Source organism: Mustela nivalis (genome assembly GCF_964662115.1).
Source record: "Mustela nivalis genome assembly, chromosome: 5".
NCBI lineage: Eukaryota > Metazoa > Chordata > Mammalia > Carnivora > Mustelidae > Mustela > Mustela nivalis.
The window spans coordinates 80,405,904-80,423,693 of NC_139024.1; the positions used below are offsets into that span (position 1 = coordinate 80,405,904).

The following is a 17,790-nucleotide window of genomic DNA, read 5'->3' on the forward strand; positions in this document are numbered from 1 at the left end:
CGGAGAGCCCGGCACAGGACTCGATCCCAGGACCCTGAGATCATGACCTGAGCCGAAGGCAGCTGTTCAACCCACTGAGCCACCCAGGTGCCCCTAAATTTGAAATTTTTAAACAGCATTTCTCTCTGCACAAGTTGTTGAACAATCATCCTGGTGCTAAAATGTCTGTTAAGCTATTGGGCTAGGATATATTTCTTTTTTAGTACCAAATTTGTTAAGTTTGTTCATATATATCAGCTTATTTTGTCCTCACAATAATTCTTTGAGATATATTTTATTATTCTCATGCATTGGACAATAAACCCAAAGCTCAGCACAGTTGAGCTCTAGGTTCCAGGTCACCCAAAGCTACAAGTACATAGGATTGATGTTTTGGTTTCTTGCCATCTAAACCTGACACCCTCTCCTATTTCCTAGCTGTTCTGTGTCCCAGGCCTCTGGTTAGCACGAAGCCTCTTGATGAAAAAGACAGAGAGGACCAGGTATGTAGCATGGCTGACAACGGTGGTGAGGCAAGCCAGCCCCTGGGGAATGTGTCATGTGGATCAGATATTAATTTGGAACTATATCTGGGCATTAATTCAGTTCCGTTTTTTTCTGTGTATTTGCAGTTAGTGCTATACTCTTCGTTATTGAAGCTCTTTATTTCAGTATCCAACAGCGCTAGTCCCTCCCTCATTCCATTCCACTCCCAGCCCCAGATTTTCTTCTTGCTTTAGAGCTAGCTTATCTAGGGGCTCCTGGGTGGCTCAGTGGGTTAAAGCCTCTGCCTTCGGCTCACTCACGTCATGATCCCAGAGTCCTGGGATCGAGCCCCCACATTGAGCCCCCACATTGAGCCCCCGCATTGGGCTTTCTACTTGGCAGGGGGCCTGCTTCCTCCTCTGCCTCTCTGCCTACTTGTGATCTCTGTCTGTCAAATAAATAAATAAAATCTTAAAAAAAAAAAAAAAAAGAACTAGCTTATCTAGTTATCTAATTTATCTAGTTCAAAACATCATTCTGAAGCTTTTGGGTCTTCTGTCAAAATTATAGATTAGATCAGAGAGTGTTGACATCTTGATAATATTTTTTTCTCCCTAATGTGGAACACAGTAGGTTTTTTTTTTTTTTTTTTCATTTGTGCTAATGTTCTTTTGTGTCTGTTTTGTGTCTCCCAGCACTGGTATTTTTTTATGTTTTTTACTAGACCATAAAGGCAAATCTTTTTTTAACCACTTTTAAAATAATCTCCCTCTCAGGTCATTCTCTGTATTTGAATGCTGCTTTCTTTTCCTCTCTCCCTCCTTTCTTTTATTTCTCCCTCTTTCTCTCTCTCCCTCTCTCTCTTTCATACAGCTCACTTGGGAACACATAACTTCATTCGGAATCATCCCGGGCACTTAAAAGAAATTGAACAAAAAGGTCCAGGACCTTCTGTGATGCACTAACGTATTCTTTCTCCCTAGAAGAACATGACAATAAGCTTCATGGAGGAAATTTTATCTGTTATCATTGCTGTTTTCCAAGTGCTAGAACAGTACTCGAGATATATAGTAACATTAAGTAATTACTTGTTGAGTGAATGAATGGAAAACTCCATTCAGGACTCCCTAAATCCCTTTGAAACAACAAGGTCCTTGGTTTATATTTGCCAGCAGGTCAAACTAACTCTGGGTAGTTTGCTGTAGAAAGTCTGTTAGAAGAGAAGCACTGTGTAGACTATAATTGTCTTCCTATGTGTGTTACACTGACCTATTTCTCCATTAAAGTATTAATAATAAATGCCCAAGGCTCCACTGAAAATAAATAGCCATATTCCTTTTGCTTCTTATTAGCCTTGAAATTCACACTTGCACAATGATGGCTCTAAAATGCATTCTAACAGATGGGTACTTCTTGAGCTGTCATAAGGCTGATGGAGAAAATCCAGTCAATGTGCGGGTTAAGTCTGCAAAGAACAATTATCATTCTTATGACCCGTGGTATAAAGTGAGGCACCAGGAGCTTCATCGTTCTCGGGTTTCCTGGCAGTGTGGGAGGCAAAGTGTGTGCAGGAAACAGGGTCACACTGTGGTTTTAAAGGGGAGTTCAGGTTGCCTTTTATGAATATGCATGAGGGGCTGGCTCTTGAGTTTTCTTGAGTTCAGCTTAACCCTCACAAACCCATTTCCTGCCCGTCATTTATCTGAAGACGGCCCCTAAGGAGATGTGAAAAAGTGAGTCCTTTCTCCACTTGTGGAGCCTTTTGCTTTCTTTCCTCTTAAAGATGACAAGCTGCACCCTGATTTATTTTTATTCCCTGTGAGTCACTTACTAGTCTTATTTTATAAATAATATTTTATACATCTTACTCAGAAGCAGATGGGAAAGTTCAAGGAAACACCCTCTGGAAAGAGGAAAAGTACGTCAGTCTGGATCTGTATGCTGGTACCATTGCTAGAGGCCCCTGTAAACAGCACTGTCACGAGGAAATAAACAGATGGCAAAGAGTCCTTGCAAAGCAGCATTTAGGGGGGTTTCTTTGTTTTAGGAGCGACTGTTATTCTCTTAGTGTGAACTCTATGTACTCCCGAGAAATGCAAAAAACAAGTTGGAACCGCTTGTCTGATATTCATAAAACAGGTCACTGGGCCGAAAGGGTCGTTGGCCAGTTGGGAGCTCCTGAGCACACACTTGACAATTGCTGTTGCCTGTTGTCTTTGTGAGAGGAAGTGGGGGAGGGGAGAGGAGCTCTAGTTCTTTCTAGCCAAGAGGCAGCTCCAGGAACCCACGTGGTGAACAGCATGTGCTGGGAAATGCCAGCATGTGTCGCTCCTCAACTTGGCATATAGACTTGACTCCTGTTGGACAGAATTCCCAAAGCAGACAGGGAGTAGTAGGGCTGTTTTCGCTGGACAAACAGCAGTGGGTGAGGAAATGGGCAAATGTAGGTTGCTAGGCAGTTGTTTTGCTGTTGATATGGGAGCAAAGCCAGGCAGCCCTTAGATACTGGGAACATTTTCATTATTCCATGGAGTCCTAGCCTTTCCATGAGAGAACCCCTGCTAATGACTTTTCCTTTAACGACAATAGTTGGGGAGAGAATGTACCTTGTTCCTAGTGGGGCTGCTTTGTTTCTCCAGAGGCTAGGAGCCGCTTCCTGAAATCCATTATCAACGCAATCTCCGTTGTCACAGATTACCAGTCTCCAATGAACTCTGTTTTGTTTGTTTGTTTTTCATGTTAAACATTCTTTTTTCTTCTATATCAACATTTATGTCTTTAAAATCGTTCGGCACTCTTTTGGCATTTAAAGTTCATGATGTAAGAGCTGATGATTTTGCCTCATGGTTATGTGGTGAAATAACGGGGTCAAAGTGAGGTTCACAGCATTAGAAGCCCTCTTGGACTAGAGCCTTTCCTTTTTTTGGAAAACGGTCCGGGAAAAGAAAGGAAGGATGGAAGGAAGGAAGGGAGGGAGGGAGGAAAAGCCTATTCAAGAGAAAGTCTTATCTGATCTAAACCGTTTTGACGTGCTCTTCCCACAAATACCTTTCAGGAGTGTGTACTTTGTACCTGACATTTGAAGAAAACAGCAATCTTGGCTACCACTTAATAATAGACTGTGGATTCTCTTCCCAAAAACCAAATTCTTTTTTCAATATGTACCTCATGTTTTGTCTCTACTGCCCTTGAAAAAATAGATTACCTGACTTTTATTAACACAGTCTTGTTTTGTTTTTTTTTTAAAGATTTATTTATTTATTTATTTGACAGAGAGAAATCACAAGTAGACAGAGAGGCAGCCAGAGAGAGAGAGAGAGAGAGAGAGAGGGAAGCAGGCTCCCTGCTGAGCAGAGAGCCCGATGTGGGACTCGACCCCAGGACCCTGAGATCATGACCTGAGCCAAAGGCAGCGGCTTAATCCACTGAGCCACCCAGGTGCCCCAACACAGTCTTGTTTTATGGCAAGTTTATGGGTAGTGTTTTCCCACTGTCCCCTTATCTCTTCTCGATTCAGTGGTCCTGGAACACACAGGGTCTCAGAACCATGCTGTATTGTAAAAAGTCATGCAAAGTTGACTTCAACGAATTTTTTTGCAGCCCTCCATCCTAGGTCTGGACTGATTTCCTAGCACCTCTTCCAAGAATTCCAATTGCTTGTGCACTTATCTGTCTCCCTACCTCCAACCCCCTACTTCCCCCCACTCCCCTGCCAGAGTCTGTGAGTACCTTCAGGAAAGGGCCTGTGTATTGTAGAAAGAAGTGAATGTAGTCCCAAACGCCTTTGTTTATATATTCTGACCTGTTGGACTTTGATTTTTATGGCATTGGATTCCAAAAGTGAGTTTGTTGGTTAAAGTCCCGATATAGTTTTACTTTTAATAGATGTTGCTAGGTTGTTTCCCAAAAGAAGCTGAAGCAGCTTTCTCCCATATTTCCACCAGTAATAGGTTTTATTGGTCTTTTAAATGTTTGCCAGTTGAATAGTAAAATTTTTATTTTCCTGGCTATTAATCAGTTTGAGTATCTTTATATGTGTTTGTTGGTAATTTAGATTTGCTGCTCTGTGAGTTAACTTTTTATGTACTTGGCCCATTTGGCTGCATAGAAGTTTGTTTTTATATCAATATATATAAAAATAAGTATACAGTTCTTTTTACCTAAAAATTCCAAGTGTGAGTATGTATCACACAGAAATATTCAGATATATAAGCAAAAATACATGCATAAGCATTCTATTACATCCCATCTACATGATAAATGCATGAGCATCACATCTACAAACATTAGAACATTGTTTGTAGCTACAAAATCTGAAGTTTAATGAAAAGAAAGTAGTTTGATGAATTATGGTATTTTCTTATAATGGAAGAGGATGAAGAGTTAAAAAGAATGAGGTCGATCTACATGTACTACATAAAAGATTTCAGCATAGTGTTAAATGAAAAAAAGCAAGTTGTAGAAGAGGAATTGCATAGTACTATCCTAAATTATATAATTATAAATGCATGTTGTGGCAGAAATTGTTTGTCCTTAATCTTAGAAACGATGAGAAGTTGTTATTTGAACACACTGCAACAAGCAGACAGCAATTGTAAAAGCTGGGTCACATTCCAAAAGATACGCTGACTTTTTATAATGTGGGAGATATATGACTAGTTCAAGGTGGCGAAGAAAGAAAAAAAGAACTAAAACTCACTGAATCCATTCCCTGAGGGTTCAGTTAGCTCTGAAGTGACTAACAAGAGACATAATTAATTATCAATCCTGTATTGCTGTATTTTGGGACTTTCTATATTATTTAAAACCTGTTTCACAAACTCTGATACTGATAGCTAAAGATAGCTTACACTTCAGATGGGCAAAATTCTGTGTTTGCAGTAAAAACATTTAATAGAGTCCTTATCTGTCTTTACAGATCCTCTCTGTCATATATATAACCTAGATATAATTTGTGATAAAAGTGTATCACAAAATTTAATTTTACTTGAGATCATCCTCTCAATCAAATGAGTTAGCAAGTGAATTCTGTGTTTTGTTCCCTGGATCATTAGTAGTCTGTATCATTTAGCTTTCTTATCAGTTTATCAAAAGTAGCTTAACTTTAGGTCCAAGTGCTTTGCTTCATAGGCAATAAAGTTTTACTCCTACTTAAAGGAAAACACAGGGGTGCCTGGGTGGCTCAGCGGGTTAAGCATCGGACTCTTGGTTTTGGCTCAGGTCATGATCTCAGGATCCTGAGATCAAGCCCCAGTAGGGCTCTGCTCTCAGTAGGGGGTCTGCTCAGGCTTCTCTCCGTCTGCCTGTCCCCCAACTTGGGCATGCACATGCTTTCTCTTTCTCTCTCTCTCTCAAATAAATGGATAAAACTTTCTAAAAATGAAGGAAGATACACTTGTCTAATGTTTATCTCTTGCCTTCTCAAAAAAATGAATTACCTATGCAGTTCTCATACGGAGGTGTGTATCCATCTGCCTGCAAACATCTTTTTGCGTGTAAGCCCATAGAAATGAGCACTGAATGGACACACATCAAATTCTTTTTTTTTTTTTAAGATTTCGTTTATTTATTTAACACAGAGAGAGAGCATAAGCCAAGGGAGAGGCAGAGGGAGAGGATGTAGCAAACTCCCTGCTAAGCAGGGAGCCCAAAGTGGGGCTCAATCCCTGGGATCATGACCTGAGCCAAAGGCAGCCGCTTAACTGACTGAGCCACTCAGGTACCCCCACACATCAAATTCTTAACAGGGCATTACTGTAGAGACAGAGAGTGGGAAAGAGGGAGTGGGATGCTGGGAGAGTTCACTTTTATCCTGAATACTTCTATAATGTTTGAATGTCTTTAAATGACAATTTTTTCATTTTTTGGTATTTGAATAATGTTAAAAATGAAAAAAAGAAAGTAACTCATAGTTAGCAAAAATCAGTATTTTATATATCTCTCGGAACAATATCCAAGGAGGGGACAACTTTTTGGAATGAGGATGCCCTTTAATTGTTGAGTAATTTTCTGGAGAGTTGTATGGTAGTAGTTGTACTTTTACCATCTGTTCAGAAAAGAAATAATTATCAAAAGACTACAAGTCCATTAGTACTTTTTAATCTATTATCTTGTCTATAGGGTTTCTCTTTAGTATCTCATCAGCCTGGCAAATGCCCAACCTCGAGTGAGTTCATCTGCATGTTTCTCTGTGTGCAGCCACGCCCCACACTGGAGAGGGCTCCTGGAGAAATCACATGACCCGACCATGGGCACTGTTTCAACTCTGTGTCATCAGGCTGTGGTCCCTCACAGCTGTCCAGCAGCTCTCCTGTGTTTGCCTAGTCATCTTCTCTCCCACTCATCAGAGTAAATATTTCATACATTCTCTATTCTTCTCAGACATTAGCCTCCAAATAATTCACTTCTCTGGACGTGTTTTGATTTCAGTCTTCCAGGCTAGATCTTTAGCTCTCTGAGTGTGAGACCTTGTCTATTTTGGTCTCGAGACCCAGCACCCCACTACAGTGGGAACTCAATAAATATGTAGGCAATTGGGGTGTCTGGGTGTCTCAGTGAATTAAAGCCTCCACCTTCGGCTCAGGTCATGATCCCAGAGTCCTGGGATCCAGCCCCAAATTGGGCTCTCTGCTCAGCATGGAGCCTGCTTCCTCCTTTCTCTCGCTGCCTGCCTCTCTGCCTACTTGTGATCTCTTGTCTGTCAAATAAATAAATAAAATCTTTAAAAAATATGTAGGCAATTGAGCAAATGAGTGAATGAATGATGCTTTATAACAGGTAGCTGAGGAGCGATGTGGTGAGGGTTGCTGGGCAGCTTTGGGGAACCAGAGCTCTCTCAATGATGTGGAGTTGGCCTAGCACCCATGGTCAAGCCATGTTATTTCTCCAGGTACACAGAGGGAAACAGGAGGATGAAGTCACTGGGGGTTGAGGATTTGCCAGGCTAATAAGGAGCAAGGGAGTTGAGATACTGGAGAGAGTATTTAAAGATGGCACATGGGATCTCTGCTGGGTAGGGAAGAAGTGAAGAAAGGAGGAGATAATAGGGACAAACAGGACGAGGATGGTGTGAAGTCCTGAAACAGTTCTGATGGCGTGGGTGGAGACCGGCTGGCTGAGAGCTGGAAGTGGAGGAGACTGTGGTTGGAGAGGGAGATTCTCTCTTAAAGGTTTTGGAGGTGAAGTAGTCCCCAGTGGTGGGCTGAGGGTGTGGCGGAGGTTGTATGGGGCTGAATAAACAGAGCGGTCATTAGCTTTGAGAGGTCAGAAACAATGAGAGGCCCCCACGATGCTAGCTGTATCACAAGGTATGTGTTGCAGGTGGAGATTACATCTGTTTACAGAGGAAAGGGCAACAGTTTTCAATGACGGCAAGGACTGTGGGACTCACAACCACACTGATGAGGTGGGATGGAAGGGGATGAAGGAATTGAATACATAGAGATGTGGGGAAAAAAATTAATTATGATCAGGGGTGTTGACTGATATTTCAGTTTGGAGAGAAGACATAGGGGAGGAGTAAATACTGAAAAGCAGTGAAAATTGCTTATAATTTTCAGTTGTTTAATGCAAGCAGTACATAAAACAAAAATTCCAGGAAATTCAAATACACGTTTCATTAGTTGATATTACTCGAAGATAAAAACTGAAATCATATTAAACTTTTCTGAACCTCTCAGAAGACATAACATCATCTCAAAAGGGCTCACTTCTAGAAGGAAAATTGTCATAACTTGCCAATTCCAGTTCTAGTCAGGCATTCTTAGAATACCTTGGAGTAGATTTTAGTCTCACGGGGATTTCTCTTTTGGAATATCAACGGGTCCTGACAAATAAGGCTCTTAAAAATGTTTTCTACTGAAACGCTCAGTCAACAAATCTAGTTAATGACAGGGACACATAAACTTCATTTCTGGTACACTGATTGCTGATGAACTTGAGCTTTAATGCCAAGAAACTATTATTATTCCTTCTCCTCTTAAAAGATGAAATTAAAAACAACTGCCTTGTCAGAGCATCTGTGTTCTATCATTAAAATTTAAAGCAATTTATCGAATATACACTGCATGCAGGATCTGAGTCCTTCCCTCATGGAGAGCAGTACCTGAGGAGCAAGAACAGAGCAAGAGAAGCCACCCCAGTACCCTCCCAGGAGTTCAGTGTTGACTGCGAGCAACAGGGTTATCAGGGAAGGCCTCCAGGCATTACATAAATGCCCAGGGAGAGAGTAAGAATTCACACCAAGGAGAGAAATTATTTAAGGTATTTCAGGGGTGAAAAGGAGTATTTTTTTTTTTTCCAAGGTCCTGGTATCTCTGATATTCTGTCCTAGTGTTTGGACGAATGGAATGACCATTATGATTCAACTATTAAAATGTGGCAGAAGATTTAGAATCTCTTTAGAGCGTGTTGTAAGAAGGGCTGACACAGTTTGGATTATGCCTTTGGTACAAGCATCATGTCAGATTGATGTCTGGAAGAGGAGTGAGATTTGGGAAACTACATAATGAGTCTTGTATTGTCTTTATCCTTTATTTTGTGCAAACCCAGTCAACATGCTATTAGTAGCATCTGCAAAACTCAACAAAAGTCTGTATGAAGGACCTGCTAGCTTGCTTGCTAGATCCTAATGGAAACCTCTTAAAACCTGGATTTGATTCAGAGATCTAGGCAAAAGCCCTCAATGAGGCCATGCCATGCCCTGCAACTAAACTTGAAGCATTTTCTCCTTCTTTGTTCCTTTAGCAGAAATTATATCCCTTCTACCCATCTATTAATTATCCCAGCTGAAAGGGATATTTTGTGACTTTTAGTGTTCTCTCACAGCCTGGGGAGAATGACCAGATAAAACAATAAGTCACAATATCATAAGAGGGGCGGAGGCAGGATGGCGTGCGTCTCCTCGGTATGAAGAGAAGACAGAGAATCTTTCATTTCCTTTCAGAGACCATTTGACCCACAGGCTTATAAAAACAGCAGAAGAAATGAGCCAAGAGTGGAAAAGGGTGTGTGTGGGTGATGTTGTTGCTTAGCAACGGGAAGCCTCTGGCTGATGTTCTGCATTGAACAAAGGAGAGTGACTAGGACAGCATGGAATAAATGAATGGCGAGACATGAAGGGAGGGAAGCTGATGCGGTGGTGCAGGCAGGCTGGGAGGCGAACGCAAAGGAAAGGAAAAGCACGAGAACGGATGTGGTGGTTACTTAGAAATCAGAAGACAGGGGTGTCTGTGTGGCGCAGTCAGGTAAGCCTCCGACTCTACCATTCGGGTCAGGTCATGGTCTCATGGTCATGGGATCGAGCCCCATGTCAGGCTCTGTGTAATGCGGAGTTGACTTCAGATTTTCTCTCCATTTCCCTCCCAATCGCTCTCGCTCACTCGAATAAGTAAAACCTTCATAGATAAATCAAGAAATAAAAATAAAAGCTATGCTGTAAGGAGCACCTGGCCGGCTCAGTCAGAAGAGACTGGGACTCCTGATTTCAGGGTTGTGGGTTTGAGCCTCATGGTGAGTATATAAAAATAAATGAATAAATAAAAACCAGAAGACAATGAATAAAAATCACTTGGGGAAAATAAGTAACTGAAAAGACGGGACTAGTGAGAAGAATTAAGAAAGCACCTGGAAGTGGAAGCGGGTAGGCCACTAACTGGTGGGATAAAATCCCCTACGTGGAATGAACTCACTGTGCCAGCCGCAGCTCTTTCTTGCTGCTGAGGCCAAGCAGGGCGGATGGGGCAAGGTGTCCGGAACAGAGTCCAGACCGTGATGTCTGACTAGGCGACTTAGAAGATGAGCTGGGGGGGGGGGTGCCTGTGTAGCTCTGTGGGTTAAGCCTCTGCCTTCAGCTCAGGTCATGATCTCAGGGTCCTGGGATGGAGCCCCGCATCAGGCTCTCTGCTCAGCGGGGAGCCTGTTTCCCCCTCTCTCTGCCTGCCTCTCTGCCTACTTGTGATCTCAATCTCTCTCTATTAAATAAATAAATAAAATCTTAAAAAAAAAAAAAAAAAAGAAGATGAGGTAGGAGGTAAAGGAGCTCCAGGGTTGTCATGGCGACAATGCTAGACTAGGTTGGGCCCTTCAAAGACCTCTACAATAACTTTCAGGTTTTTAGACCACTGTGTTTCAGTCCTGATCCAAAAGAGCAACCGCAGGAGAAGGGCAGGAACTTGAGATCAGGCCAGAAAACTCTTAATTTCATCTTTGATTCCTCCAAAAGCTTATGACAGTGTCATAACCCAGAGCAGGCCAATAAATATCTACTAGCGGTAAGTAGGTGTCAATGTGGTCCCAGGGCCTTTGTCATGACAGTTCTGTGACATCTTGTAGGCATCGATGTTTGTCTGTAGTACAGGACAGCCAAATTTGTCTTCTATGTTTTTTTCTTAAAAGGGAAGCTGTGCTTCCTAGTCCATCCTCCACAATATCCATCATCTATACATGTAAGCCAACATATTATGAGCATTTCCTCCCAATAGATGTACATTTTTATTTGTACATGTACATGACACATGGCTCATTAGAATTATGATATACATATTAAGGAAGATGAAATAAACATAAAACAAAATATGTTTTTTAAATTTTACTTACTTAAGAGTTTTGTTTTGCTTATTAATTCATTTCCCCACCCTTCCTACAGCCTACTTATCTACCAACCACAGGGCATAACTTAGAAGGTAACATGTAATAGAGGGTCATTAGGCATTTGCAGTAAATAGAAGTGGGATGGCATTTTTCCACTCCCTGCTCTGGGCTGTCCCATCATATTTTACAGGGATGCAGGGAATTACTTATGTTGTTAACTCCCATTACTTATCTCACCAAGTTTTATTATCAATTCCAAATGTTATTTGTTATTTGCATATAAAATAGGACTAAGTTTTTAAGTTATTCCTCTTTAAAAAACACTTTTCTTATCTATAACATCTAGTTTCTTGATTTCTGATTAAGTGTGGCTATATGGGAATACACTTTTCGGTCTGCTTCTTTCTGAAATCTCACTGAACTGACAGTTAAAGGATAGAATATGAATAAGCAATGAAAATCTTAAGGGGGGGGGCACCTGGGTGGCTCTTTCAGTTAAGCCTCTGCCTTCAGCTCAGGTCATGATCTCAGGGTCCTGGGATGGAGCCCCGCATTGGGCTCTCTGCTCAGCGGAGAGCCTGCTTCCTCTCTCTCTGCCTGCTGCTCTGCCTACTTGTGATCTCTCTGTCAAATAAATAAAGAAAATTCCAAGAAAAAAAAAAAGTCCGAAAAGTCTTGGTTTATCAGTTATCCATTAATGCCTAAGAACCACCTGACAACTTAGTGGCTTAAAATAACACCATTTATTAGGACACGGTCCTCGGACCAACAGTTTGTTCAGGGCGCTGTCGGGATGACTCATCTCTGCTCCACGTGGCGTCAACTGAGCTTTCTTGCCATAGTAATCATTGGGCGCTTAGCTACGATTCATAACCAAGGTGCCTCAGTTCCCCACAGAGCTTCTCTAGCTGGCCAGCTCAGCCTTCTGCATGTCTTGTTGCGGTTCCAAAGAAGGCAAGAGTTGAAGCTGCCAAGGCTTCCCGAGGCCACATTAGAAGTCACAGGTGTCATGTCTTCACTTCTGCAGCATCCTGTTGGTTAAGGCAAGTTGCAAGGTATAGCAGGCGGAGTTGTGTTCCTCCAAAATTTTTGTTGAAGCCCTAACCTTCAATGTGACTGTATTTGGAAATAGGGCCTTTAAGAAGTAATTAAGGGTAAATAAGGTGATAAGGGCGGGGCCCTCATCCAATAGGACTAGTCCCCTTATAAGAAGAGGAAGCAACAGCAGGGATAGGCAGGCATAGAGAAAAGGCCATAGTGAGCAGGTGGCTTCCTACAAGCCATGGAGAGTGGTCTCACCTGATACCGGTCCTGCCAAAACTTTGATGTGGGACTTCCAGCTTCCAGAACGGGGAGAAAATAAATCTGTTGTTTAAGCCATTCAGTCTGTGGTGTTTTGTTATAGCAGCCTTAGCAGACTAATGCATAAGTCCAGCCCAGATCCATGACGAAAAGAGCTATAAAAAATTTTGTGACCATTTTTAATCCAGCACACTTGGAAAATGTCAGCTAGTTTTAGAAAGTGTAAATATATCAAGAGGAATACTTAGAGCAATGCCCATATTAGGCCCCTCTACCACCACTTACTTCCTTGAAACAACTTTGTAACTGAAATTGCATTAACATTTTTTATTTAGGTAAATAAGAGGTAGTGATTTAGTAGGACTGTATATTATTAGGTATAACTAGAAAATGACATCAAAGACATGGACTCTCCACCAGAAAGTAAAAGCCGCATTATGCCAAAGCAAACCCATCCGTGGAGAGTAAATATAAAGGAAAAAATGCCTTTATTTCCAAGATTGAGCATTAGCTTTAAATAGTATAATACTTGTATTCTTCTCTGACTACTGAGTGAAAGAAAACATTTCTCATTCTCTATAGTTGTCCATATCTGTAGATGTTACACCATATGGACTTCTCTAATGGAAGCCTCAGTTTTATTTAGGTATTCAACCTATCCTTGTCTACAGAGTTAAACTCATTAGATTGAGCCATCATGTTAATTCCTTTCCCCTTCCTAATGACTGGTTCAGGAACCCAATATTGAATGCTGTCCTGTCATGCCATTTCCATGGTAACCATTATCGAGGCAGAGAATGAAATCACTCTGGATGGCCGGAGTGGGGGGCGTCTCTCTTCTACTGAACATAAACAAGGGAATATTGTGGTCTGGTGGCCACTTAAAAACTGTGAGGGGTGCTCACCTAAGGACAAAGAGAATACAAAAGGCTCCTGAAGCTCACCTTCCCTCTGGAATTCTTCTTTTGTGCAATAAACACTCTGACCCTTTAGGCCAGTTTCACATAGGATTTTTTTTTTCCTGTAGCCAAAAGAATCCTTCCAATCTTATGATGCTCTTCCTATGTAGCCTGAAGTGTCCTCAGTGATCTCACATCAGAGAGCCTATGGAATGGTTTTACAAGGAAAGTCAGTTCTGCACTCCACTTCATTGCCCCTCAAAAACACCAGAACTATAAGCCGAGTCACATCTCTATATGCCTCACGAGATCCATTATAAAACAAATACAGGAAGAGAAAACACACCCACCAAAGGAATTTATGTTGTCAATTTATGTTGGCAGAATGTATGGAGAGAAAGTGTGGAAATGGATTCTCAGTGTACTAGACCAAGAAAGGAAGAACACAGTTACCGATCAGAAGTTACCAATAGGGATGCAGTTATTAGAGATTCTGGATTTAATGTGCTAGCTCACACAGTTGGAGGTTGTCTAAATTATTTGCCAAATTATCTCTTGAGTTATGCTCAGCAGTAGCCCATTCTAAATGAACCTGCAATGCTGAAATTTTCTTGTTATAAGGGAAGCAATCTTGTTATAAGGTTAATGGACATATAAATACTGGGGTAGATGGTCGCAGGTGAACTGCTCACCTATTCCCTGCCTCCTTTTCCTAGGAAGAGGAAGAAATGGCCAGAAAATATTTCCTATACCAGGGTCTTGAGAATTGTATGGGTGTACACAAGACCCAGCACCTAAAAAGCATTTGGGTGGCTCTTCTTCATACGCCGGGGTCAGAGGAAAATACTCTGTGTTTGAAAAGCACTCCTGATTGCAAATAGGGATGCTAAGATAGAAGAGGCCAAATATTGACACTTAACTGCCAAAGCCAAGGTGGGCGTGCTGATCATAATAGCAGCAGAGCTGACATGATGTTCAAAGTGATACAACGCTCAAAAATCTCTGCAAGTTTTTCATATGTAAGAGAGTTATAGGGATCAAAAGAGATGGCAGTGTGGTGTTCTCGTTCATTTGTGTAATGGAAAATACTCCAGAGTACATGGTTGCAGGTCTGGTATTGTGTTCTTGAACTCAGGAGTTCTGGTGGTGGCCTTCTGACACCTGTCTCTCCAGTCTTTCCAGTTATTTTGTAAGCACCTAATCCCTTGTGTTGAAACTCTTTTACTTTCCCCAGAGCAGTGCACTGAACACTAACTGATGGGCTCTCCAAAGGAGCCCTGAACTCTTGCCATGATTGCTTCTTCAGTTTCTGGGTATATTACTGGGATAGATGACCTCAGCGAATGGCAGCATTCTGACATCCACTCCTGATCTGTTGAGTAGAAGTCACCAAAATTATAATGGTAGGAATGGCTTAGTGAAATCTCAGGAGCTCAACCTTCCAGCCAAAATAGTAAGTCAAGAAGTATTCTGTTATACCGCAATTAAAAAAAAAAATCACATTTTTTAACTGCCTCCCTGAGAAAGCTGTTGAGAGGAAGCCACTGTGTTTCCTATCATAGCCCCATTTTTTGCCGGTGCAAAAGATGGAAGAAATTTGGGATGCCTGACTGGCTTAGTTGGTAGAACATGTAACTCTTGATCTCAAGGTTGGGAACTTTAGCCCCATGATGGGCATAGAATTTACTTAAAAAGAAGAGGGAAGAGTTTTGAGAATCATATGGGATTACTATTACTAAATGAAGTTGTAACTACAAATATAAATAATCTTCCATGTGTAGTTGCTTAACGGCCGAAATCAACACACACTGTGACACACTAACTGCAGCATTTATCTGGACAAGCCTTCTTCTCTCATCCAATGAACAGAGAATGCCAGAAGGAGTTTGATTTAATCTAAAAGGGAAGAAATATATTTTCAGCTCAACATTATCTTAATTCTCTATTCTCTGTGCCATAAATGAGTCTTTAAAAATTAGGCTGTCGGGGGTGTCTGGGTGGCTCAGTGGGTTAAGCCTCTGCCTTCAGCTCAGGTCATGATCTCAGGGTCCTGGTATTGAGCCTCGCATCGGGTTCTCTGCTCAGCAGGGAGCCTGCTTCCCCCCCCCCCCCGCCTGCCTCTCTGCCTACTTGTGATCTCTATCCATCAAAAAAATAAATAAAATCTTTAAAAAAAAAATTGGGCTGTCAGGGCCCTAGGTTCAATCAGTTAAGGCCCTACTCTTGATTTCCGCTCAGGTCATGATCTCAGAATTTTGGGATCCACCCCGTGTCAGGCTCCATCCTCATGGAGCCTGCTTGTCCCTCTCTTTCTGCTCCTCCCTCTTGTTCTTTCTCCCTCTCTCTCTCTCAGTCATAAATAAATAAATAATATATTTTAAAAAAATGAGCTAGGTTCTCTAACCATCCCCAGGGCTATATCAGTGATAATCGGCTGAAGAGCTCCAGAGAACAGAAAGTGGCTGTGTTTTAGACTAAAACTAGGCAAGCCAGAAGGTGGGAAATAAATCATATGTTAATAGAATGAAGTTTCTTGGGATCTGTTTTGTGTGGTGTGTGAGTTTATCCTCTTCAATGTCAAGGACAATTTGTTTCCTACATCTAGAAAAAGAAAGTGTGATTGATGGTACTTTTTAGATTTCAGAAGCAACATATATCACATTTTGTGTGCCCTTCAGCGCTCTTTCCTGAGATGCCTGAAAGGCTGACTGCTTTGAGTAGGGTCCAAAGAAAAACTCTGCATGTGGTCCAGGATGCAGCTTTTCCATATGGCCTTGGAGGACCCGGTGACATTAGTGGCGCTCAAAAACCAATTCAAGTCTGTGGTGTGGAAAGACTTAATACAAGATTCACAGCAGAAACATCCTGGTTTTAGGACAAAATTATACCTCCTTCGGTGAATAACCATTATTCTTTGGAGGAGTAGTACTTGGCTTTCTATTGGGTCCTCATAGAAACCAGGTAATTATGAAATATAAGCTAGCTATCATAAACTGAGTGGTATCTGATCTACTCAGCTATAAAGTCAAGTGGAAATAGTAGGTGAGTTCATCTGAGCAGGTCCTGAAAGGTCAAGTTTCATATGCTGATGTCTTCCTGCTATGCCTACTCATGCCACACTACCCCCTCTCCACCAACCAACACTTATAACATCATGAACAGCTCTCTATTATGCCTTAACTGGAGAAAAAGAAAGCATAGTTTACAGATGGCTTTGCATAATGAGCTGGCGACGTTTCAAATGGAATGCTGAGTCCTACTCAGTCTGAAGGAAGAGAAGGTGGAAAATTCTCCCAGCAGGTAGAACTTTGAATGGTATAACATCTTTCCCTTTTCCTGGAAAGAGGCAGGAATTAATAGGCAGTAACAGATGGTTTAGTCCAACTGATATGGACATGATAAGAATAAGAAGACCAGAGGTCTGGTGACAAGGAGGCTTGGGAAGAAGCATGTAGGTAGGTCTCATAAAATGGGCCCATGTATGAAGACATTTGGGCTCCATATACATGCCTGTCACATCAGCTGACCACCCAATATTCATTCTTTCTTGTGAACAATACTTCAGTTTTATACAGATACCCATGAACCCTCATGTGACTTTGTACCCCAAGGCTGGTCACATCTCCATCCCAGCAGGTGAATCAGTTAATTAAACCAATTACAGTTCTCCATTCTCCTATGAGTGGTTGGCTTTGAAGGGGCCATATGAACAATTTTGGCCAAGGAGACACTAAAGGAAGTCTGCTGTGGGGTTAGTTCCATGTGAGTTTCTTCGTCTATTAAAATAAAAGGTAATTCCTTCATCTGCCTTGCTTTGGGTTGGGAGGTAGCCTTACGAATCAGGAAGGAGAGGGCTGCACTTGTGCATCATGTGTTGGTTGTAGCAACCACATCTAGTTTCCAAGGACAGCATTGCCAGCTGCCTCTACTGGAGTATCCAGTGTGTGGTACCAAGAGTGTCAACAGCGCAGGCTGTGATACCTGACGCTCAGTAGCAACAACAGCCATGTCCTTGCAGAACTACTTTGGTGTCAGATTTTAGTTGTATCCCTGTCTGAATGGCTTCTGAGCTGGACTGCTCTCCTGGACAGTTTTTGGGCTAACCAATAACCTGTCAATAAATCCTTTCTCTGCCCAAACCAGGCAGAGTCCATCTCTATTGTTTGCAAGAGAAATGTTTGCAACTTGGCCAATATAGATCTTCTAGATCAAATGATCTGTGAAATGTTGGTCCAAAAGAAAATTTGCAACAGTAACATTGTTTTCAGAGTTGAGTGTCTCCTTTTAAATTATACTTTTTGATGTTTATAAAAGTTAGGAAAGGCAAATGTTCCTCCACCTACCAGTAGAATTGTCTGGATCAGTCTCCAGCTGGTACAAATGATTAAGGAGGAAAACATTTCTCTTTGAAAGCATGGAAATTTTTTTAAAAAATGTATTAATAGTGGACTAAGTGAAAATTAAATAGTAAGTTTGGAAACAGCAAAGAAAAGCAATACTTACATATAGGCTGTGGTGCTAACCTTTACTTGTT

The 17,790-nt window shown here is 41.6% G+C and overlaps 1 protein-coding gene across 1 annotated transcript in view; it reads left to right on the plus strand.

Annotated features, from left to right (window-relative positions):
• The first annotated feature begins 2,158 nt into the window (after positions 1–2,158).
• CEP85L (centrosomal protein 85L) overlaps positions 2,159–17,790 on the plus strand; it is a 223,697-nt gene continuing 208,065 nt past the window's right edge. Inside the window, exon 1 of the mRNA XM_082730950.1 lies at positions 2,159–2,198. The gene's annotated coding sequence lies outside the window, so the exon portion shown is untranslated. The remainder of the gene's footprint in view (positions 2,199–17,790) is intronic.